Source organism: Propithecus coquereli, unplaced genomic scaffold, assembly GCF_000956105.1.
Source record: "Propithecus coquereli isolate 6110/MARCELLA unplaced genomic scaffold, Pcoq_1.0 Scaffold58, whole genome shotgun sequence".
NCBI classification, from domain to species: domain Eukaryota; kingdom Metazoa; phylum Chordata; class Mammalia; order Primates; family Indriidae; genus Propithecus; species Propithecus coquereli.
Genome location: NW_012151729.1, coordinates 1171451 through 1196474, shown reverse-complemented (window position 1 = coordinate 1196474; position 25024 = coordinate 1171451).

Below are 25024 nucleotides of genomic sequence, written 5' to 3'. Positions count from 1 at the left end.
TAGGCTTTGCTCTTCCATTTATAGAGCACAGGCAGAGTAGATTCAACGTAATTCTTAAGGGCTCTAGGATTTTTGAAATGGTAAATGACCACTGGTTTCAACTTAAAGTCATTGGTTGCATCAGTCCATAAACAATAGAGTCAATCTGTCCTTTGAAGCTAGGCATTGACTTTTCTCTAGCTATGAAAGTCCTAGATGGCATCTTTTCCCAAGATAAGGCTGTTTCATCTACATTGAAAATCCGTTGTTTACTGATGTCACCTTCGTCAGTCATCCTGTCTTCTGGATCACTTGCTGCAGCTTCTCCATTAAGACTTGCTGCTTCATTTTGCACTTTTATGCTATGGAAGCAACTTCTTTCCTTAAACCCCATGAACCGACCTCTGCTAGCTTCAACTCTGGCTTTTCTCCTGCAGCGTTCTCAACTCTCTCAGCCTTCGTAGAATTGAAGAGAGTTAGGGCCTTGCTCTGGATTAGGCTTTAGCTTAGGGTAATGTTGGGGCTGGTGTGAATTTCTGTGCAGACCATTCAAACTTTCTCCATATCAGCAAGAAGTCTATTTTGCCTCCTTTTCATCCATGTGTTCACTGGAGTAGCACTTTTAATTTCTTTCTAGAAGTTTTCACAGCTTGCCTAGCTGTTTGGCACAAGAGGCCTAGATTTCAGTTTGTCTTGGCTTTTGACATGTCTTCCTCACTAAGCTTAATCATCTCTAGGTTTTGATTTAAAGCGAGAGACATGTGACTCTTCCTTTCACTTGAATTCTTAGAGGCCATTGTAGGGCTATTAATTGGCCTAATTTCAATATTGTTGTGTCTCAGGGAATAGAGAGGCTTGAGGAGAAGGAGAGAGATGAGCGAATGGCGCCGGTTGATAGAACAGGCAGAATACATGAAATTTATTAATTAAGTTTGCCATCTAATATATAAGTGCATTTTGTTGTGCCTCAAAACAATTACAATAGTAACACCAAAGGTCGCTGGCCCCAGATTACCATAACAGATGTAATAATAATAAAAAATTTGAAATATTGCACGAATTACCAAAAAATGACAGAGATAAGTAAACACAGGCTGTTGGAAAAATGGTGCCAATAGACTTGCCACAAACTTTTAATTCCTAAAAACATGCAATACGGGCAAAGCACAATAAAACAAGGTACGCCTGTACAGGGAAGTGTCTGTACTCGGGATGGACCCTTGAGTCTGAGCCATGGAAAGTCCAGAGTAGAAAGCCTGGGTGATGAGTTTTACACCATCTCTTACCCTCAAACTTCAACTGTCAGCTGTCCCCGTGGAATCAGCAGCACGTGGGTATACAAAAATAATAACAGCAGTTGTTGAGCGTCTATGACATGGTGCTAAATTCCTAAGTTCTCTAATCAACACTGTGGAATAGATCTATTATTGATCCCCATTTTCCGGTTGCAGAAATGAGGCTCCAAAAGGTTAAGAATCTTGTTCTAAAGTCACACAGGCAAGAAGTGGCGGAGCAAAGAACTGAGGCCAGGAGGATCTGACTGTAGGTTCATGTTTGTATTGCTATTCCCTCAGTTTTACAGGCTGTGCTTGGCATAAGATCTACTGAACAGATGTTTCCTGTGGATACTTACTCTGTGGAGTATCGAAGCAGGAGGTGTGACATTGAGTGAGTCATGGTTTCTGAAACAAGAGACTTTTAAGGCTCACGGAAGGCAGGGAGTTTTCCCAGCCTGTGGGTAGGGAGAGCAGAATCAGAGACTGCTTCATGAAGGAGGTGACGGTAGAGATGGCCTGGCTACAATGCCCAGGGAGAAGCCTGAGGGGACAGGTGCACTGTGGGGTAGAGGCAGTGATGGGCTAGTGCAGGAGCTCTCAAAGTATGGTCTGAGGACTCTTTGACGTGTGAGGTCAAAACCTTTTCCATTATTTTCCTTTTCCACTCTCATTCCTTCATGAGTGTACACTTGGGTTTTCCAGAGGCAATATGACTCATGATATTGCACCAGCCTGAATGCAGAAGTAGATATAAGAGTCCAGCTCTCTTCTGTGGAACCAAACGTTAAAGAGATTTGTGGAGAAGTAAAACAATGCCATGCTTCTCAGTAATCTTTTTCTTTTTTCTTTTGCTTTGGAAAACGTAGTTACTTTTTATAAAAATGAGTTATTCTTGTTAATGGGTTTATTGGTGGGTTGTGCTAAAATAATTTTTTAAATTGTCAGTTTTAATTTCTAATTTCCAGTACAGTAAGCATCAACAGATATGACCCCCATAAACCAAAGCCCCTTGGGATCCTTGATAATTTTAAAGAGCGCAAAGGACTCCTGAGACCAAAAAGTTTGTGATCTGCTGGTCTGGTGTGACAACGAATGAAATGAGAGAGGATCTTTTACACTGGAGTGTGTGTTGGCCTTGCTGCCTCCAGGTGGGAGGAGAGCCCGGCTCATGGGTCTGGTCCTTGGTGAAGCTGTAGCACTTGGCTGGTTTGCACGTACTGTGGCAGTACTCGACTGTTTAGTTCTAGGCATAGCTCTAGGGAGGCTCCTCTGCTCCTATTTCCCACTCTCTGGGGAGATCTGGGGGTTGGGCCACTCTCAGATACCACCTCTAGGCCCAAGGAGAGGAGAGTTGTAAAGTGAACAGCTCTGGCTACTTTTCCTGTTCTCAGCTTTGCTTCCTGGGATGTCTTAAAGCACATGCTGCTTGTCTGCCTCAGTTAAAACCCTTAGCTGATTTCTCTGTTACAGCAGAGTGTTAAGTACTCTTAGTCATCAGGCTAAGATATCACACTATGCTTAAGCACATGAGTGTTTGCATTAGCGGGCCTGGTTTTTAATCCAGACACTTCCACTTATCATTGTCTTGTGCTAGTCATTTAACCTCCCTGATCCTCAGTTTCTTTATTGGTCAATGGGAATGATGCTACCTACCTCACAGGTTTGTTGAAGGTAATACACAAGAAGCTATGTAAAGTATGTCACATAGTACCAGGCACATAGTAAGGCTTCAAATGGCAGCTGTTAGGATAGACTGAGGACAGTGCGTTGAAACTATAGGTAGCAGAATTTTGACTTAATGATAATGCACATTAAAGCACTAGTATAGTGCTTGGCATCTAATAATCACTTAATAAGTGGTCATTGCTGTTATTGAGGTAATTGTTAATTATTTTAAAGGTGAATTTGAAGATTGTATGATGTAGAACCTCCTTATGCTTAGAGCCATCCCCTGAGTGAGTCTGTCTGGGGTTCATTTTTTCATTCATTTGTTCATTCATTCACTCAATAAACATATTGAATGCCTCAGTAGGTTTTACTCTAAGTGCTGAGGATACAAAATTGATTAACTGAGTTTTCTGTCTTTGCTCATTTTTTGCTTACATTCGTCCAATCAGTCATGACATGCTGTAGAGGAGAGTCATGCATTGGGTAAGCTGGAGTTCGAGCCAGGGACTTCTGAGTAACTCCCCTGCTTGGTGACTTACAAAACTGTATTTCTGTATGACATTAGCATTGTAGAATGTCAGAGCTGATGTTCTAAAATGACATTCGGGCTCTAGAGATCACTTAGTCTAAGAAGTTCTTTTGCACATATGGAGAAATTCAGGTCCTATTTCCCAGTGCAGATCCTGATAATGTTCTCTTTAATGTTTAAGATCCCCAGATAATTCTGATTTAGATGGAAGGACACAAGAAACAGGATGATAAAGAACTTTGACCAGCTTTACGAAAAGCAAGTCAATTATTCAACGAGGAGAATTTTGTTGGGCACACAGTATCCAGCGTAGCCCTGTATACCATGAGGGAGACTGTGTAGCCTGGGTGTTAAGGTTACCTGGTCAGACTCTCATGTCTTACATTTGCTGAATATGTGACTTTTTGTCATAGACCTAATTGTGTGCAGTCTTTTTAGTTCTCTGAGGTTAAGTTTTTTCATTTGGAAAATGGAGAGAGAGCAGTTGGAATTACATTCAGCTGGCAAGAAGAGAAAAGAAGCTTCTCCCGAATACTGAGTTGAACAAATCAGGATTTTATTTTTCTCTCATTTAAAAGAAGTCAGAGAATAGGCAGACCAAGGCTTGCATAGCAGCTATGCAATCTCACAGTGACTCGAACTCCATCTGCCTTTCTGCTTTGACGTTCTTAGTGCATGTGCTTGGCTTCTTTCTTTATTCTTAGTGTATGGCTTTGCGTACAGGATGGCTGCTGCAGCTCCAACCATCATATCCAAGTTTTATGCAGCAATATAGAGGAAACATGGAAGGGAAAAAGATCACTTGTTGAGTGGATCAGTCCTTCTTTTAAGAATGTTTCTCAGAAAACCTACTCACGAACTTCTGTTCACATGTCCTTAACCAGAGCTTGGCCATGTGATCATCCCTGTCTACAAGAGATGTTGAGAGATACGATGTTTTGTCTCAGTATTTGCAGCCTCTAATAAAACTGGAGTATGCTTGGTAATGAAGAAAGGGGTAATGAATATTAAATACGTAGCTAGTATTCTTTACTATAAGAGCCAAATAATATTACCTATCCCCTTCGATTTTGTGAGGATTAAATGAGTTGATGTGAGTAAACACTTAGCTCAGTGCCCAAGCATATAAAGTGTTTACTCCCTGTCCTCAGTAAATTTGCCCTCCTGTTGGGGAGATAGATATACACATGAAATAATGATGTAATAACCTACTAATATAAAATTCAGTCACTTCATAGCCCTTCTTCTCTTCCCTCCTGCCACCTCTGGACTGTATAGCAAACGTCCTAATATCTGACCTTTGTTGAGCGTGTCTCATTGATCAGATTCTTTTTTATTGCTTCACGTGCGTGGTCTCATTTGACCCTTGGCACACTGGCAACCCAGTGTGGGTGGGTGCTATGAGGTAGGTGTTGAAAACTGAGGCTTTTTGAGGCAAATGATTTGCCTAAGCCACATGGTTATTATGAGCTAGCTGGGATAAGAACTTGGGTCTGTAGGACTCTTGCCCTGGTGCCATGCACTAGTTCTGGCTTTGCTATGGTACCCACTGCATCCTCAGACAAGTGTTGTCCCCTCTCTGGGCCTCATTTCCTTGTCAATGAAACACATGGAAGAAGATGAGCTTGAAGGTAGTTTCTGGCTCTGACAACACGGAATTCTCCTATGAGCTGTTAAAAGATAACTAAAAAGATAAAATCATGATTCTCATACTGATATAAAAATGAACATGCATTAAGGATTTTATTTAACTCATTTAAGGAAGAAACAGTTTGTGTGATATTGCAACCAGTTCAAAGGGGAATCTAAAAAACAGGTGCACTGATAGATCAAGAATATTAAAATGAATTGCAAATGGAGACAAAACTAGTTTTTTTCCACAGGGTGGGGAAGCTTGTTCCCCCACTGGACAAAATTCATTTGCATGTCTATAGACAATAATTATCTTGCATTGCTGTCAGTTAGCTAACAACTTAGAGAGTTGTTCCCAAAGTCAGAATCAGGTAAGGTGAAAGGATGAGCTATAGACAATGCACAGTGTTCCATTGTAACACAACTTTTCCCTACAGAACCTTCCGTAAAAGTCTTACAGTCCTGGCAGTCTGACCTGGTGTCCTGCCCGGATCCTGTGTTTCTCCCTCTCTCAATCATGTACTGTCGTCTTCTCCCTGCCACTTTAAGAGATGTCTATTTCCTTTGGGTTTGACTTACACTTTACTGCTTCCAGAAAATCTTCATTGACTGATCCTAATCTCTTTAATTGGATGCAGGAAAACCAGTTGGAGGGCTGGGGCAGACAGAGCCCTCTGAAGTGACAGAACTGGGAGACCTCCTATCAGGAAGCTTCTCTAGCCAGTCTGTTTCCAGGGCTTGGCTGTCATGGCGGCTCAATCACCAACTGGTTCAGTGGCCTCAGGCAAGTCACTTGACTTGGAGTCCATCTGGAATATTCCAGAACTCCTGACATAGACTAAATGGTTCTTGAGAGCTGAAGAGAGTTTTTTCCTTCCTCTCTCTCTCTCTCTCTCTCTCTCTCTCAGGGGCATTTGGGAGGCCATATGATAGAGTTAAAGCATCCTGGGTTTAGTGTTAACATTTGGTTCCTATGCTGTGTCTGTCACCAGCTGTGTGACTATGAGTAAGTCCTCTAACCTTAGTTTGCTGATCTGTAAAATGGCAACAATCATTCATGTCTGTGATAGGCTGAAAAATGCAGCCCCCCCTCCAAAAAAAGAAATCTACATCAAATCTCTGAAACCTGTGAAAAAGGGCCTTTGCAGATATTATTAAGTTAAGGATCTTGAGATGAGGAGATTATTTTAGATTATGCAGATGGGCTCCAAACGCTGTCAAAGGCGTCCTTATGAGGCAGAGGCAGAGGGAGATGTGATACACAGGGAGGGCAACGTGGAGACAGGCAGGGACCCGAGTGCTGCAGCCACAGCCCAGCACCAGAAGGGACAAGAAACAGATTCTTCTCTCGTGTCCCCTAAGGGAAAACAGCCCTGCTGGATTTTAGGCTTCTGGCCTCCAGAATTGTGCGATAATAAATTTCTGTTGTGTGAAGGCATTAAGTTTGTGGTAATGTGTTACAGCAGCCTCAGGAAACTAATATAATGTCCCACTGGCCTCATAGGTTGCTGTGAAGTTGAAAGGAGAAAGAATGCAACAGTCAAACACATGCTAGGGGGTCCATGTAAATAAATAGTTGGCAAGTAACAGGTATGTATTATTCATATGTTGCACATTCATATAGAGCTTTGGTAAGCAATAGTAAAAAATTGCATGGAAAAGTAAATAATGTTTCAAGGAAAAATAATACTCAGAACAAAGATTGCCCCTTGTCCTCATTTTAGGCATTAAGCTTCTGTGGTCAGTGTGCAGGACTGAGGCCGGGGTCTCTCCCTTGCAGCTGCCCTGCCTCTGCCGTAATGGGATAGGCCGTCTGAGGACGTATCAGTGCAGCCCAGGCACCATTTGCTAAATTGAAATAGCGTTGTTACTGAGAGGAGTGACAGCGGGAACAAGCAGCTATTGTTTTGTGGGTCCCATCTCAGGGTGAAAACTCCTGGCGCAGCAGAGAGACAGTTGGAGCGGGATGCCTTTGCCGTGCCAGGGCTAGGCACAGCCGACGGCAGCAGCTGCAGTGCAGCACGATGGGGCCGAAATGCAACACTGCGGTGGTGCCTGCCAGTGCTGACTGCATTCCAGAGGTGCAGATGCCAATCTGAGGCGGGTGCTGTGCCAGGAGCAGGCGGAGGGGCTCAGCCTTGCCAGTACAGAGTGTATCCACCCTTCCCTCTAGACACACACACGATGTCCAGCCAAGGTGCTGGGTAACGGACACTGAGATGTACCCTCATGGACCTATGTGGGCTCATCTCTCACTCTTGTTATTCTCAGCACTTGAGCCAAGCTGCTTGCCTAGAGCACATCCTCTGTCCCTGAGACCAGTTGTATGTTCCATTTTCCCTCCCCAGCATGTTCCCACCCATATGCTCTGGTAACTCAAAATTATCACACCAATATTCTAGCCTTTAATTAATTAAATTCTTTAAGTCCAGCAGAGGTATAGGCTGGGGCTACATGGTGAGCAAAACAGGCATGGCCCCAGCCTCCAGGGGGAATGTTGACAGGTAGACAGTCTTTACCATCACACAAGGAGCGATGTAATTACAAACTAGGGTATACTATGGAGGGATGCTAAAAGAGACTAAAATGGTTTTTTAGATTGGAGGAATGGAAAGCCCTCTTTGATGGGGGGACTTGTATTTGAAGGTCTGACAGATGAACATAAATTTCCCTGGCGTGCAATTTGGGTATGGCGATTGGGGGTGGGGAGACTCCAAGAAGAATGAACAACAAGGACAAGAGCGACCTGCGTTTGAGGGGCTTGAAAGGAGGTGACATGGCTTCCATGAAGCGAGTGAGCGGACTCAAGGTGGGAGAGGTGGGCAGAGGTCTGATTGCACCAATGCCATCTTAAGCGTCTTTGTCTTACTTCAAAATGTGAAGGATTCTACAGAGGGATTTTGAGAAGAATGATACAATCTGATATTTTGTCTGCGGGATGGAGAATGGGTTGGCGAGGGCCTGAGTGGAAGCTGAGACAGTTAGGAGGCTGTTCTGCAAGAGACAGACCCTGGTGACCATTGAGTCCAACCTTTTCCCTTACAGACGGACTTGAATTGGTGGCCCAAATAAATTCCCCCAGTGAGTTGGTGAAAGAGCCGGGACTTGAACCCCAGCTTGATAATTTCTAGGTAAATATACTTGCCATTGTACCATACTGCAATGGAGTAAATGTGTTTCTGTTTATAGGAACAATAATAATTGATGTCTTATACTTCAGTGGGAACTTAAGACATTTTGTGATCTTTATAATAAGTATTTCATGTAGAGTGATAAAGGAAAGTTTAGCAACTAGCTTTCTTATTAACTCATAACCTTATGTAGGTGAGCACTGTAGGTAGGTTCACCATTGTGTTGAAGGCAGGATTATGTGATGGTCGTAAGACTCAGGGCTGCAGAACAAGAAACACATGGGTTCCAATCCCAGGTCATGGCTAATTCAGCTCTGCCACCTCCACAAGTTGCTTTACCCCTCTGAGTCTTAGTTTCTCCAACTAAAAATGGGCGTAAGATGGTACTTCATATCATGTTATTGTTTTATTAAAAGCAAATACGTGTCTAGCGTATAGCAAGTACACAATAAATGTTGGTTATCAGGAAGAGCATGGCGATGATGATAACGTTGTTCCACTTAGTTAAAGAGAGAGGATGTCCTTGAGGGGACAGGAAATTTTGAAACACAAGTCCTTTCAGAAAACAGTTATTTAAATGTACTTTTAATTAATTCGTTCAATAAAATTTATGAAGTGTCTGTTAGGTACAAGGATCTTTCCTAGGCATGATTCATGGCCGCAAGGTGTTTAACAAGGAGGATAAGACAAGTCTACAAATAATTCTAATATCACATAAAAATAATGTTTCCTAGGAAAGATGCTAAGTGAAATGGGGTTTCAGTGACAGTTGTACCATACAACGGGGAGAATTCTGAAAGTCTCACAGAGAAGGTAGTTCCTGAAGTGTGGTTTGGAGGTTAGATAGGATTTTGTATTTTGGAGATGACATAGTTACCACTTAGGGTATTTCCTTGATGCTGTAAAAATTATACCTGATCTCTTTAGAAAATTCAGAGAAAAATTAGTAAGCAGATGGATGGAAATCAAAATCTCCTGTGATCTTACCAGGGAGATAACTAAGTTGTATAATTTTAAAATATTTTCCTATGCAAGTATATATATACATGATTATACAAGTGGATTTTACTATTCTATAACAATTTTTTAAGTTGAAATCACATTTTAAAGTATTTTTTCATCCCACCATGGTAATTAACTCTTGGAGACACCATAGTATATTTAACCAAGCCTCTCAAGTTGGATATCTAAGATGTTTCCAGGTTTTTTGTTTCTTTTTTGCCTGTTACAAACAGTACAGCAATAACCATAGTTATAGCTAATTAATGCAATCACATAAGATTGTTTCCTTAGGCAAATTTCTTAGTAGTGGAATTTCTGGGCTAAAGGGGCATGCACTTTTTTTTTTTTTTTTTGAATTTTCTAAGTTCTGGAAATGGATAGTGGGTGTGCAATTTTAAAAAGCATTTTATTTGTGCTGGAATGAGTAGGCTTTTTTTCCTGTTCAAAGTTTTAATAACCTCAAAATATGGCCAGGCGCGGTGGCTCATGCCTGTAATCCTAGCACTCTGGGAGGCCGAGGCGGGCGGATTGTTTGAGTTCAGGAGTTCAAGACCAGCCTGAGCAAGAGCGAGACCCCATCTCTACTAAAAATAGAAAGAAATTAATCGGACGACTAAAATTATATAGAAAAAATTAGCCGGGCATGGTGGCACATGCCTGTAGTCCCAGCTACTTGGGAGGCCGAGGCAGAAGGATTGCTTGAGCCCAGGAGTTTGAGGTTGCTGTGAGCTAGGCTGACGCCACGGCACTCTAGCCAGGGCAACAAAAGCGAGACTCTGTCTCAAAAAAAAAAAAAAAAAAATAACCTCAAAATATTACACTAGTAATGATCCCTTATCCCTTGGAGATTTGTATATCACCTTACAATTTTGAAAGCTTGCTCGCAAATTTTCACTCATTAGTTTGATTCTCACAATAACTCTGGATGTAGGCAGGTAGAGGTTATTCCTCTCCATTTTTCAGATGAGGAAAACAAGTCTCAGAGAGTGAAGTAATGTGCTTAGGGTAACACAGCCAGTCAGTGGCAGAGCCAGGACTGGAACCCGGCCCGCTGGCACGGAGCCCGGCTGCCCTTGTGCGTTATGTAATTCCGTGCTCCCTGCCTGCTGCCTCTCCGGCACTCTGATGACTTTATCACTCCTCAGAATTAGCATGATGGGGATTACTAGACCCATGATATTCACTAGATCTGTTTTTCCAAGTTTTATACCACTTCCCCCTAACATGTCATTTTAGAAAAACTGCAACCATGGGACATTTTTTCTTGGCACTGTAGTTTCTCGGGTTACGGATCAGTGGGCTGTCACCAGGCAGTAGGGAAGAGGAAACGGTATTTCAAGTAGTAGGAAGAAAGGTGTGTAGGCTGAAATTAGAATACAGGCTTCAAATTGGCCACTGTCAGGCTAGCTTTGGCCCAAAGAACTATGTTGTTCAGCCTATAGTATGTCTAAAAATCTGTGAACAATTTACTTACATCTAATTATCAGGATGTTTTGCATAGATATCTGCATTGATGGATTCTCTTCATTCAGAAGCTCTGGCAGCCGTAAGCTGCCTTCAGGCTGAGCCACGATTGACTGCAGGTGGGCGCCTTCTACCCCCTTTAGACGGGAAAGAAACATTCCACTTTGCCACCAGCTTCATGAGTCCCTATTGTTTTTTTTTGAGGGTCAGTGGTCATTAAAAACATGCCTGGCATATTGTTTTACCTACACCTAGCTGGTTTCATGTCATCACTTTGCTGGCTGGGCTGTTCAGGCATCTGAGTGTGCAACCCTTTGCCTTTGGGTACGTGCATGGAACCATTGTCCATTTTGGTTGGAGTACAGAGTGTATGCAGGAGAGTCGTGGGAAAGAAAACTGGAAAGGCATTTGAATTTTATTTTGTAGACATGAGGAAGCCACTGAGGGACCTCACACTCTTAACTAACATTTTAGTGCCCTGTCCTGGAGCAGCTGGCTCCTGTTCATTTCAGCATTCTCTCCTTTTGCTGTGTTTTCTCTTTGTCATCCCTGCTCCCAATGGGGAGTGTTTTCAAAAGGCTAGGCAGCTGTTTATGTCTCATCTTTAATGAAGGCGTTGTGGTTCTTCCCTCCCTCTGAGGACATCTTGTAAATTGCTCTCTCGTCGTGAGAAGAGAACACTTGCTTCCCAGGCTCTGTGTACCTTGGTGGAGGCTGGCGCAAGCAGACCAGGAAGGCTTCGCTGTGCTGGTGTCTGATGGATGCAACAGGACTTGGGAAGGAGAAGGAAGGGTTTTATTAGCTGTGGTCAGGTGGTTCCCAGTTGCAGTGGATTTATGCGGTGATTTGCTTGTGGGAAGTCTTTGCTTGTCCCTAGATGGGGGTCCTTGGACGTAACCTGGATGTGGTAGAGAAGGGTGCTGGTAAGAAACTCCAAAGGCTGGGTTCTAACCCTACCTTTCTTGCTCATGGGCTCTGTGATTCTGTGCACCTTCACCTTGCCGAGCCCTCCTTTCCATATCTGTAAGATGAGACCAACCCCTACCCTGGTCATATCACATGGCCAGTGTGCAGACTGAGTGGGAGAATATACAAGAAAAGTGCCAAGTGTTACACAAATGCTAGTACGGTTACCAGGAAGGGGAGAGAATTGTTTCCATGGACGGAAATGGGGCCTGGCTAAGCACCTTTGTAGCGTGATGGGAGTATGGACTCAACTCTAAGTGAAGTAGATACTTCAAGGTGCTGAGATAATCCAAGCAGATGATTGACTTCAAGGGGCTGAGAAAGCCCCATAGGACAATATATCCTTGCCGGCACACTTACACCTACTTAAAATCCCACTACTGAAGTTTTTCTGAGTCCGGTGGTGGTCCTGGTTAAAATGCAAAGCTGTAACGAAGTGTCTGAAAGGATCGGGCTCTGGCCAATGGCTTTACCTTTGGATCACACTCTTTCTAGCTGTGTGCTACATAGGCCCTTGTTTTCTGATTTACAGAGCAAGGATCTTAGCGATAGTATCTATGTTATAAATTTGTTGTGAGAATTAAATAAGGTAGTGTAGGTAAAGCCCTTAGCAAAGTGCACGGCCTATTGTAGGTGTTGAGTAAAACCAGGTATTCTGAGCAGGTGTTCGCTGCTGTGGCTCACTGGGGAAGGAGCGTGCTGGAGGGTCTGGGTGTAGGCGTGCAGGGAGCAGCCTTCCTGGCCCGGGAGAGGGCAGGAATGGAGGAGGCCCTGCAGCGTGAGAAAGGAGGCAGCACTGGGAGATGGCTGGTAGGGAATGCAAATGTCCCCATCTCCATGGTGTTGTCCTGCAAACCTTGTCAAGGTGACAGATCATTGCAGTTTCACCGTCTTCCTCCCATCTCAGCAGGTGGGACTGACCCTTGGAGGTGAGGAGGAGGAGGAAGGTAATCAGGTTCCATCTCTGGGCAGGCAGCACTCTCCGGGGAGCCTGTGACGCACTCCTCAGCAGCTTGGTGCAGAGCCCGAGCGGGAGGCAAGCTGGGCGGCGACTTGTGCCCAGCTGGCTATGGGTTATGGCAGGCGTGGGTGTTTTATGGCTGTGGCGGTGGCGCAGGCTTGCTAGTGGCTGTTTGCGGAAAGCATTATCACTTGCCTTTTTATTACTTGCATCGCAGGCATTCTCTCTACAGAGCTCGTCCCTTTGCCCAAGGTCTCCCTCCCTCCCTCCCTCCTTTCTTGGTCCATCAGAAACACACAGACATTGTGTAAAGCACAGAAACTACGAGAATCACATCAAACACACAGTACACATCTGTGCACACATGTAACCCTTGTGGCCCACCTTCTCCTAGCCCCCTACACATAGAGGATGGGATCAGGTCCTTGTGGGCCATGAAGAAGGCTGGGCACTACCCAGTCTCTCCCCACCCTTTGGTCTCCTCCCTCTTCCTTTCTTCCAAAGATCTGTTAAAGACGCAGACACAGAAATTAACAGTTGGTGTTCTGTCCAAGGCATCAATCCACACGTATTGAGTCTGCATCTGTAAAACAAAGCCACGCATGCCCATCACCAAGAGCAATACAGGTTTACAGTGTAATCCAAGATGTGGAACCACACAGAGTGGGGGTGTACGGTGTGTTAGGGTCCTGGTCCTCCTCCTGCCACTTCCTCAGCCGTGTGACCTTGTCTCTGTCCCTTCCCCTTGCTGGATTTTTGCTTGCCCATTGAAACAGTGAAGATCTCATTCTGGGTGATCTCTGTGTTCCTGTCCAGCCCCAGCATTCTGTGATTCTGTTGTGTCTGTCATCTTGGCTTCCCCACAGCCCTCCACTTTCTCTTTAGAATGCAACATTGTGGATAAAAGCCCATATTGCAATGCCTTTCATCTGCACCTGCCAATGCAATGTCTCCAGCTCCCGGCAAGGCCCTTAAAGCTATTTCAGGGGGTCCCCAGGGAGAGTCCCATATGTGCTAACAAATAAATCTGGTCAGCTATTGCCTGGCATCTGCCATTTCTCCCTCCTGAACGCCCTGTGTGTTGCTCAGAGCCAGCGCTCTGCTGTGTTAGTTAGCTGGCCGACATTGCTTCACCAGTTCCTCGGTGCCCAGAGGTAAGCCACCTCCTGCCAGGTCCTGATAGTTCCTCAGACCCCCTTGGCCGCCAAGGAGGGAGCTCTGTGGTGTCACTGCCACCCTCCTCCACGCCCCATCAGACCCCAAGGCCACTACGGAACTGAGTGTCCGCTTACACTAGTTACTACTTTGTCTGCTGGTGTGGTGAATGCACTGGGGTCTAAAGGGCCATTGTTGTGTGAGGCTCTGGGACAAAGTGAGAGGGAATACACCTGTTTTCTTTAGCTGTCTGCTGGAACACGCACAGCTTTGCCTTCCTATGACTTACAGAATTTTCAGTGAGAGTTTTTTTTCTGTGTTGGTTTACTCTCTAGACATAAACCCAGGAGAAGCTGGGCTGAAGAAAAATTGGAGCGTGAGATACTGCTCTGAACTGAGAATTATTCTGCCTTCTAATAATAAAGGATTTGGTGAGGGAAGAATATAGAATTTGGAAAGTTGTTATAGAGAATTTACTTAGGGGATACAGAAATGTCTATGCTGTATTCTGATCCACATCCTTTACCCCTCATTGCTCCCAAGGGAGTTATGATTATAGGGGTCTGTGCTAAATGGAAAACAGGCATCATTTTACTCCAATGCAGACACGAGCAAACTGAGTTAGAGTACGCAGCATGAACCTGAGATCTAAAGGGAACTTTTTTCTTCCTCCTGTTCCAAACCTGAATCTTGAGATCTGACTGTCTGCCTGGGTCAGGAAAGTGAGGTGATAGACCTCATTCTGAGCACCTAGCCTAGTACCTGGGAGGTAGGATATGCATAATCAGTATATATTGGTTGATTGAGTGGTAGACTAAATATAGGAAAAGAGAAAGAGACAGAGATGGAGAGAGCTGGGCTTAGGGCAGGCTGCATTCGCTATGTTGTTAGACTGGTGAGAACCACGGGTTCTTTTCTCTTGGACAGTCCTTAATTCCAATTTTTTTTTCTTTAAAATTGACTGATTTTTCAGTATATACACATTTTTGATGTTCCTCCTTCCCTGATGGTAGCAGTGGGAATGTACACTCTTGGCTTCACCTGGAGATGTGTATAAAAGGAAGCCCAAGATTAAGAGCCATGCTAATGATTTTGGTAAAGGACATCACCTACACACAAATCCTGTCAGCTTGTGTTGTACAGCTAAAGCTTCTGTGTCTTTTAAACTTAGGAATTAAATGCATGAAAGCTGCAGGAAGACAGAATCCCATTTGCACATAAAGTAAATTTTAAGATGAGGCAGCTGGTCTTCGGAGTAGTGAGTTACCCTTTAGTTTTAGTGGAAGTCAGAGGCTGGATGGCTCCTTGGTGAGAATGTTATGCGGGAGATTTAAACACCAAAAGGGAATTAAACTGGCCCCCAAATCCTTTTTAAATGTGGAAGTCTGTGTTTCTTTGTTTGGAATATACATGATTTTTACTACGAGTATATAAGGAGACATGCAGCCCATGGAATAGACCCCGTTCCCCCCCCAAGACTGATGCAGGGATGGGAAGGATGAAGAAACTCTTCGTGGCCAGCAAGCCATCTAATGTTATCACTCATACTGTGGAAAATGGGGTTAAGAGATTTTAGATCATTGGATCCAGCTCACAATCCCAGTTCAGATGTCCTTTTCCTTTTTCATGTCAGCTGTCGGCGGAGACCCTCTTTCTCTCTTAACAACCCTTCACTGATGATCTTATCATCATTAAGATTGACTTTCTTCACACTACACTGGAAGGTTCACAATAGCAGAGACTATGTCTGTCTTAGACATGGGCGCATCCTGAATGCCTAGAATAGTACCTGGCATGCAGTGGACAGATAATGAGAATGTTTTGGTTCATTGAATACTAAACCTCTCCATGTAGGGCACAGTGTGCTGAATATCATGAATTCAAGGACAGAAGTCTATGGACCAATCCAGAGATAGGAAAAATACTTCTCATCACATTTTAGTCCCTGACCTAGAACATCAGCTTCATCTGAAGACTGTTTAAGGGCCCCGTTAAGGAGAGGTGTAGGCATGTTCTTGAATAGCTGCTGAATCTGCTTAACTCAAGGGGCCTATTGCATTTGGTAGCATTTGGGTTTGTGTGTGGCTGGCTGGTGAAGAGGTAACATGCCCAAATGAGGATATTAACTGGAGAGGAACTAGTTATTGTGGGCTTGTTACCTAAGGAGGGTAGAGCACTGTGCTGATGAGAGGCTAAGTTAGAGGCTTCAGTCTTCATTAAGAATCTCTTAGAAACAACTTCTTTCGTAGCTAAGCATGATTGCCTTAAACCAGGCCAGCTCTCTCACAAATGTGTGTCTTTGATTCCAAAGAGATGGGCTGAGAGAGTATCAATGGGTGCATATACTCCATCCGTGCAAGCAGTGACGATCTGGAATACAATGCAGTAAGCATTTCTAGGAGTTTCTGATCTTCACAGGGCTTCGCCTATCCTTCCACAGGTTTCAAATCATATCCCTTCTCCAGTTTTCTTCCATGGCTCTTACACAATTTTACCCCTTTCTGAAAATGCCCTGTTCTGTTTATTTTTTATGACATTTACTACTACATGTAGAAGATGAATCATCATTCTAGCGTCATCAGTTGCCTCTCATGATATCTATAAGCTCATCTTCTTCCGTATAACTTTCCTCCTTTCTCCCTATATCAGAGAAAGACAAACTTTCTCCTGGCCAAGGGTAATCTCTTTGCCTGTCTTTAGATTCTATCTTCCCTCTCTCCCTTGTGAACCTCATTCTGCCAATCGTTGGTCTTTTCCTCAGTGCCACCTCCATTATCCTGCTCTTTCTCTTCAGTATATAAACGTGACCAATCGCACACTCCCACAAGTTACAGTCTGATTTCTTTCCTCCTCTTAATAGTCACTTCTTCAAAAGTAGATACTGGTTTTCAGCATTTTTATTACAGCCTGTTTTTCAGAACCCATTTACTTCTCTACAAATGCAGTGTCCTCTCCTCCCCAACACGTTAAAATTGCTCCTACTGACTGGTAGTAGACTCTGTTTTCAAGCTCTGCGGGTACTTCCTGCCCTCTTCCTTCTCAGCCCGTCTGTGGCATTTGGCATTGACCATCTCTGTTTCCGTGGCACGACTGTCTGCTGGTTTTCCTCCTGTGTGCCCAACAGTCTTTCTCAACCAGGGGTCTTCACCTAAGACACAGAACACAGAAAATGGTTTGAGCGACTATTTTCATAGCTCTCCCATGGAAGGTGTGTGACTAGCACCCTTCTAGGAGAGCAGTTAAATCATTACATATAGTGGATGCCTTAGGGCATTTTGAGTTCCTCTTTCTGCATGCTTGAGAAAAGAATGGCACCATCTCTGCTTTCCCCAAGGGTTTCTCTTTTTTTTCCCCTTCCTCACCCTGATTCCTTTATTCTTCTAATTCTAAACATTCTCCTTGGGTGACTTCTTCTAAGCCTGTGGCAGGAACTACCAATTATAATCTGATGATTTTGAAAACAAACAACTCTAAACCAGACCTCTGTGCTGAGTGCCATGCCCTTGTATCTGTCTGCCTAGCTGACAGCTCCCCTTGTACAGATCACAAGGAACTCAAATGTAATATGTCTAAAATAAAATCACCTTTCCTCTGGACTTTATTTTCCTAAATGGTATCATTCACCCAGATACCCAAGTCAGATATGGGAGTCACTTAAGATTCTTCTGTTTCGTGTATCCTTTCCCAATGAAATCATTCACTAAATTACTTAGTATTTGCTTTCTTGGTATCTTGTGATTTAATCTCTTATTCTGAATTTAATTCAGGCCCTTAATCCCTTGATTTCAATCAGGTAGGAGCTTCCCAAGGGTCTCCTTATTTATTTATTTTTTATTTCTGCATATTATTTCTGCATACAAATGTTTAGGTTACATTGCCCCTGCTCCCCCACCCCCAGTCAGAGCTTCAAGCATGTCCATCCCCCAGATGGTGCACATCACCATTTGTATGCTTGTATATACCCATCCCCTCCTCCCCTCTCCCATCTGCCTGATGCCCGATAAATGTTATTCCTATATGTGCACTTAAGTGTTGATCAGTGAAACCAATTTGCTGGTGAGCACATGTGGTGCTTATTTTTCCATTCTTAGGATACTTAGTAGAATGGGTTCCAGCTCTATCCAGGAAAATACAAGAGGTGCTATATCATTGTTTCTTATAACTGAATAGTACTCCATGGTATACATATACCACATTTTATTAATCCACTCATGTATTATTGATGGGCACTTGGGTTGTTTCCACATCTTTGCGATTGTGAATTGTGCTGCTATAAACATTCAAGTGCAGATGTCTTTTTTATAGAATGTATTTTGTTATTTTGGGTAGATGCCCAGTAATGGGATTGCTGGATCAAATGGTAGATCTACTTGTATCCCTTTAAGGGTCTCCTTATTTTAAATTGCACTACATCCCTCTCATTCACTCTCCAATAACCATAGAATGATGCATCTAATCTTCAAATATGATTATACCTCTTTCCACCTAACTGTTTTGAACCCCTCCCCCCCAATAGCTTTAATCTATCAGAATACAATTTGAATTGCTTATTTGGTAGGCAAGGTCCTCCATGATTAGGCTTTGGTCATCTTTGGCCTCAGCTTTCTTACACATCATGTATTCCAACCATTCCATATGTTTACCCATTGCCTACTCTTTCCCTGGAATGCCTGTCCACTCTTCTTTACTATCCTAAGCTCCTGCTCCCATATCTAGCTGAAATCCTTCTAAGTTTGCACCCCACTCAGTTATACACTGATCAAGGCATGCAACACAATGTAGTTGCTGATTTACTTATTGGTCTCCTCAGTCAGAGTGTAAACTCATTAGAAGAGGCAATGCTTACTTGATTTCTATAATATTATTAATAATTATATTAATAATGTTATAATTATAGGATATTATAATAATGTGAAGAGAGGAGTCCTAGATATAGAATTCGATGCTTGGAATTCTATCCCAACCGACAGCTAACTAGCGATCCATCATTGGGTAGCTCACTGAATTTATTTTAGCCTCTGTCTTAGTCAGTTTGTGCTGCTATAATAGAATACCCAAGACTGGGTAATTTATTAAAAAACAAATTTATTTTCATACGGTTCTGCAGTCTGAAAAGTCTAAGATCAAGGCACCAGCAAGTTCAGTTATCTGATGAGGGCCTGGTTTCTGCTTCCAAGATGTCACCTTGAACACTCCATTCTCTGGGGAGGAAGACCACTATGTCCTCACATGGTAGAAAGTAGAAGGGCAGGGGCCAAATTCCCTCTGTCAAGACCTTTTATTTTTTAATCTTTTCAAGCCCCAAATCAAATGTATTTTTAAATAAATGAAACATATACAAAATATTAGTTTCAATGTTACACAATAAAGTAATATAATTAATCCTGTACCTTAGGCCATCTCTTTGTTAAGAGTATAGTTATTTACTCCATCAAGCCCTTTTATACTGGCATTAATTGGAGCTCTGTCTCCCAGTACTGTTGCACTGGGGATTACATTTCCAGCACTTGAATTTTGGGGGATGCATTCAGATCATAGCATTCCACATTTGAACCCCAAATTCATGTCCTTCTCACTTGCAAAATATATTCATTCCATCCCAATTGCCCCCCAAAGTCTTAACTTGTTCCAGCATCAACCTTAAAGTTCAAAGTCTCATCTGAATCAGATATAGGTGAGACTGAAGACACAATTCAACCTGAGGAAAATTTCCCTCCAGCTGTGAGCCTGTCAAAACAAACAAGTTATATGTTTCCAAGAATATAGAGGCAACAGGCCCCAAGTAATTCCAAAACCCAATACGGCAAACGATATTAAATCTTAAGCTAGAGAATAATCTTCTTTGGCTCCACATCCCACCTCCTGGACATACTAGAGTGGGGATTGGGTCCTCCAAACCTTGGGCAGCTCTGTACCCAGGGATTTGCTGGGCACAGCCCAAACTTTAGCTTTTATGCATTGAAATTTCATGCCTACTGCTTTCCCAGGCTGGTGCTGCACAGTGTGGCTCTACAGTTCTTGGCACTCAGAGATTGCCCTGCCCCATGGCTCCACTAAGCATTGACCTAGCTGGGGGGCTCTCTGGTGGCTTCAGTTCCACGGTTCTGCTGAGCATTGCCCTAGTGGGGGCTCTCTGTGGTGGCTTCACTCCTGCAGCAGGTCTCTGCATGGGCCCTGAGGCTCTTCAGTCCATCCTTTGAAATCCAGGTGGAGGAAGCCATGCCTCCACAGCTCTTGAACTCTGCTTGCCTGCAGAGTTGCTACCACGTGATACCAGCAAGTCTCACTGCTTATGCCCTTTGGAGCAGCAGCCTGAGCTGCACCTGGGCCCTCTTGAGCCACAGCTGGGGTGGCCAAAGACTGTTGCACAAGAATGCAGGGAGCACAGACCCAATGTGGCTCTGGGCAGTGAGCTCCCAAGTCCCACAGGTGCGCTGGGCCTCTCTCCCCAAACTATTCTGCCCACAAGGCCCTGGCATTCTGGACCTGTGTGATCGGCATGGCAGCCTTAAAGATCTCAAAAATGCCTTTGGGGTCATTCTCCCATTGTGTTGATCAATAACACCTGGCTTCCTTCTAGCTATGTTAATCTCATCAAATAGTCACTTGACCCTGCCCTTGGTTTTTTTTTTCCCCCTCAGTATGCTTTTTTATTCTTTACATGGCCAGGCTGAGAATTTTCCAAATCCATTCTGCTTTGCTTTTGATCATAAATTCCGTCTTAAAATTGTTTCTCTCACATTTTACTATAAGCAGCTAAGAGAAGCCACACAGTAGCACGAATGCTTTGCTGCTTAGAGATTTCTTCAGCCAAATATCCTAGTTAATTGCTCTTGAGTTCTGCCTTCCACACATCCCAGGACAGGTACATAATTCAGGAAAGTTCTTTGCCACTTTATAACAAGGGTGGCTTTTCCTCCAGTTTCCAATACCTTTTTTTTCATTTTCCTTTGAAATCTCATCAGAATAGCCTTAGCTGTCAAGACCATTTAAGTGACCTCTGAGAAGATTCAGACTTTCCCTACAGCTCCTTTCTTTTTCTGAGCCCTCTCCAAAATCACCCTAAATGCTCCGTTCATGGCAAGAGAGGCCTTTTTCAGAATTCACTTCAAAACTGTTCCGGCCTCCACCCATTTCAAAGCTGCTTCCACATTTGCAGGTATTTGTTATAGCAACATCCCATTGCTATGGGACCAATTTCCGTCTTAGTCCATTTGTGTTGCTACAATAGACCATCTGAGACTGGGTAATTTAGTAAAAACAGAAATTTATTTTCTGACAGCTCTAGAGCCTGTAAATTTCAAGATAAAGGTTTTGGCACATTTGATTATCTGATGAGGATTCAGCCTCTGCTTCCAAGATGGTGCTTTGAATGCTGTGTTCTCACATGGCGGAAGGCAGAAGGGCAAAAAGGGGCCAATCTTCCTTCGTCAAGCACTTTTATAATGGCATTAATTTATTCATGAGGGCAGAACCCTCATGATCTAGGCCGGGCGCGGTGGCTCACGCCTGTAATCCTAGCCCTCTGGGAGGCCGAGGCAGGCAGATTGTTTGAGCTCAGGAGTTTGAAACCAGCCTGAGCAAGAGCGAGACCCCGTCTCTACTAAAATAGAAAGAAATTAATTGGACAACTAAAAATATACAGAAAAAATTAGCCGGCCATGGTGGCGCATGCCTGTAGTCCCAGCTACTTGGGAGGCTGAGGCAGAAGGATTGCCAGGAGTTTGAGGTTGCTGTGAGCTAGGATGACGCCACAGCACTCTAGCCCGGGCAACACAGTGAGACTCTGTCTCAAAAAAAAAAAAAAAGAAGCCTCATGATCTAAATACCTCCCAAAAGGCCCCACATCACCACACTGTAGAAACATTGGGATTAAGTTTCCAACACATAATTTTTAGGGGACATAAAAAGACCACTGCAGCCTCATTTTCCTCATCTATAAAATGGGGCTGATCCAAAGTACCTTATGAGTCCCATAGGGCAGATTAAGGAAGATCACATGAAATCAAATGAAAATCAAGGCTATGAAAGTGCTATGGATATGGAAGGGATTATTATCATTTTTCTATATTTTGAAGGTTTGAAGGTTATCTAAATATTCTGTATAGGATAAAAGAGTTGTGAACAAAGATATCACCTCTATGTTCACGTTTTCTGTATCTTGGCATACTGTTCAAAGCTACATCCATGATGTTAGTGCTCTAGAATTAAATGAATAATCAGGCTAAGTCTATTGTCAGATAATAGTGTGTGATGTTATGCTGTTATTCTTCAGCAACCATGAAAGAGAAAGAGGTGATAGTATAAGAGGGATATGGAGAAGAAATGGACATAAATTATGCCTTCAAGAAGGTTTTTGTTTAGGAAGGAGCTAATACATATAACTTTCTATTTTGCATTGTGGATATTTATACATAAGTCATAAAAGAGGTGTAGACCAAGGCTAGAGGAGGGATCCTGGGAGGACTTCAGGGAGAAGATAATGTTGGCCTTAAATGAAGGGCATGAGGTGGACCTATAGGGTGGGCAGTAGGGAAGGAACCCCCACAAATGGCATGAACTCTACTTGTAGGATTTCAGGAGTAGATTGGATTTTCCCAAGTGAAAGTAGAGAACCATGTGAAGAACAAATAGGAATGGTAAGTACAACCTCTTAGCCTTAGATTTGGCTAAAATAGATGCAATAGAGGATGTGATCTCATAAGTCTCAGTTGTTGGAATTTTCCTTATTAAGGGGATGAGAGATTGGGCACTGCCTGAGAGGTGATCTCAATATTTGCTCTCCAGCTTTTGCTGGTGTCCGCTCTGAACACTTTTTATTTGACCTGACATTCAATTTCATAACCCCATTGTAGGACTGTGGGGTGAATTTAATAATACTTACCTTACCTCTCAGGGGTGTCATAGAGTGTAAGTGAAGACATCCCAGGCAAAGCATTAATTGGGTTCTTCAGGTAAAGGTGCTCAGTAAGTAAAAATGCTAATGCTGTTATGCGTTTTCACCCTTCTCTTTCATCCTGGGAAGCAGAAATGATGCTTATACAGCCATGCAAAACCATCTTCTTTAGCACTCTAACCTTAAGGGAGAATAAAAATATGCACAGCAGTAACAATTAAGCTGGGATTGGAACATTGAGAGGGAGGGTCTGCCCACTGGATGGTTCCCTGGGGTAGGAAACTTGTAAACCCTATTTTAATCTTTGTCAACAGCAGAAATGATCCCCTAAAAAACATCCTTAAAATGTAGAAAAGTGTTTGTTCTTGCATACTGACAACATCATGGACCAGAGTATAGTACTAATTTTGTTTGTTTCTTGGTGGTTACAATAAAGCAAAGGAGTCACAGCTTTCTATTCTGTTTGACAATTACGTGGCCCTGCGAAAGCCTGCATACCTGGGTATTTTCAGATGGAAACTCTCTAGTCATGTATGGAGATAGGAAACAGTTGTTCTTATCACGGAAGACTATTAAGAAAGAGTTCTCTGTGGGATTTTGCATTTCTGCCCATCTTTTCAGTAAGAAACATTGACAGCTTTGTTTAGGATTGTTTTTAAAAGGATAGTTTGTACAGCAGATAGCCCTAGAAGATAAAGATTTTGTCCCCCTCTGTGGCATAGGGCAGATTTCTTTCCTGACCGGGATAACAAGATAACATCTCATTCTAGGGCAAAGATTGGGCAGATTCACTAGTATCCCCACGATAAGTTGGAGGTTTCCTAACCCTGGGGTTCCTCAGCTATATAACAAACACTTCGTATTAGCTGTGTCCACCTGGGACCATCTCTGCATTGCCCCATAAAACTTGCAAGGCCAGGGAAACGGAGGTAAGCAATGCAACTCAAGCTAACTGCTGCGCCTTGAGAATAAAGTCCTCTGTCTCTGACCCAGGAGGCTCGTGTCTTCTTTTAGCATCTGTGGAATTGTAGCAGACTAAGTTATTAGTTACAAGATCTCAGACCCTTCCTCATTCTTGACATAGACTTTCTACCTGTTTCCTATCCAAACAAAGAATTTAAAATGCTCTAACATCTATTTCCCTTACTTTTTTTTTTTCTCTCAACCATGGAAGCCATGCACTGCCTTAAATCAGTGCCTTGTTATAGCACACAGGGAGAGGTAACGTAGTTGCTTCCTGACTGCTTTATTGCCCCAAGTCTCTCCTCACCCTCCGTTTATATCCTACACAGTTGCCAGAATCGGTCCCTGAAGCACAGCCTTGATCACGTCACTGCTTTACTCCAGAGTATCTAATGGCTCCCCGGTGCCGGAATGAATTATAACCTCTGGGTGAAATGAATGCTTTCTCTGGTCAGACCTCAGTGTCTATCTCCAGTTCTCAACTTCTGCTATTCCTCTTTTTGCACTGCATTCTCCAGCCAAGTCCAACCACCCACGTTCCCAAAACACAGCCTGCCATTCCCTGCTTCTTATCTTGGTTCATGTTGTTTCTTTTGCCAAGAATACTCATCTCACTCTTTACATCTGCCCCTGAAATTCTATCACTTTTCCACCCATGCTTCTTCAGGATGCCTTCTCATTTTCAACCCTGACCAAAACTAGAATTTTCTCATGGCGCTTTTCTCATTAATTTTGGGCAATCATCACTAATATTTGCCTTACCTTCAGTTGAGAACAAAGATCACATTGTGTTCTTCTTTGTTTCACTTGATTTATTGAGTGTCTTTAAAATAGACACTCAATAAATGTTGGCTGAGTTATACCCTGATTGGGTAGATGACTCTACTGGAGCTCAGAGAGGCAAAGAGGTTTATTCAAGGCTGCACAGTGGGGTGAGAGAATGAGTGGATTAGAATCTCAGTCTTTTTGTTTTAAGCTAAGGATGGACTGATTCGCTTCTTGGGAAACCTAATTTTGGCATTCTGAGCCTTAAGGAGTTGGCAACTATATACTAGAGGGGAGCATGTTTGTTACAAAGGTCAGGCTCTAAAACATAGTCAAGCATTTTGCTTCATAAGTAAAGCTACTGGGCTCTCACTCAAATGTTATTTATTTTGATTCTAACCTATAAATTAATCTATCAATGGTGTAACATTAAGTATGGAGCTGTGTCATTGGGGGAGTGGCTTTCCAAAGGTCCCTAAAACCTGTTCCAGAGGTGGCTGCTTCAGTCCTGCCCATGGCTGGTAGCCAGACTCTTGGGAGAGTCAAGCCCTTCCCCTGCCCTACTTGCCTCTAGGAGAACAGGATGGAGCAGCCGAAAATACTGCCCCCTGGCAAATCTGCTGACTCCCTTGGGCT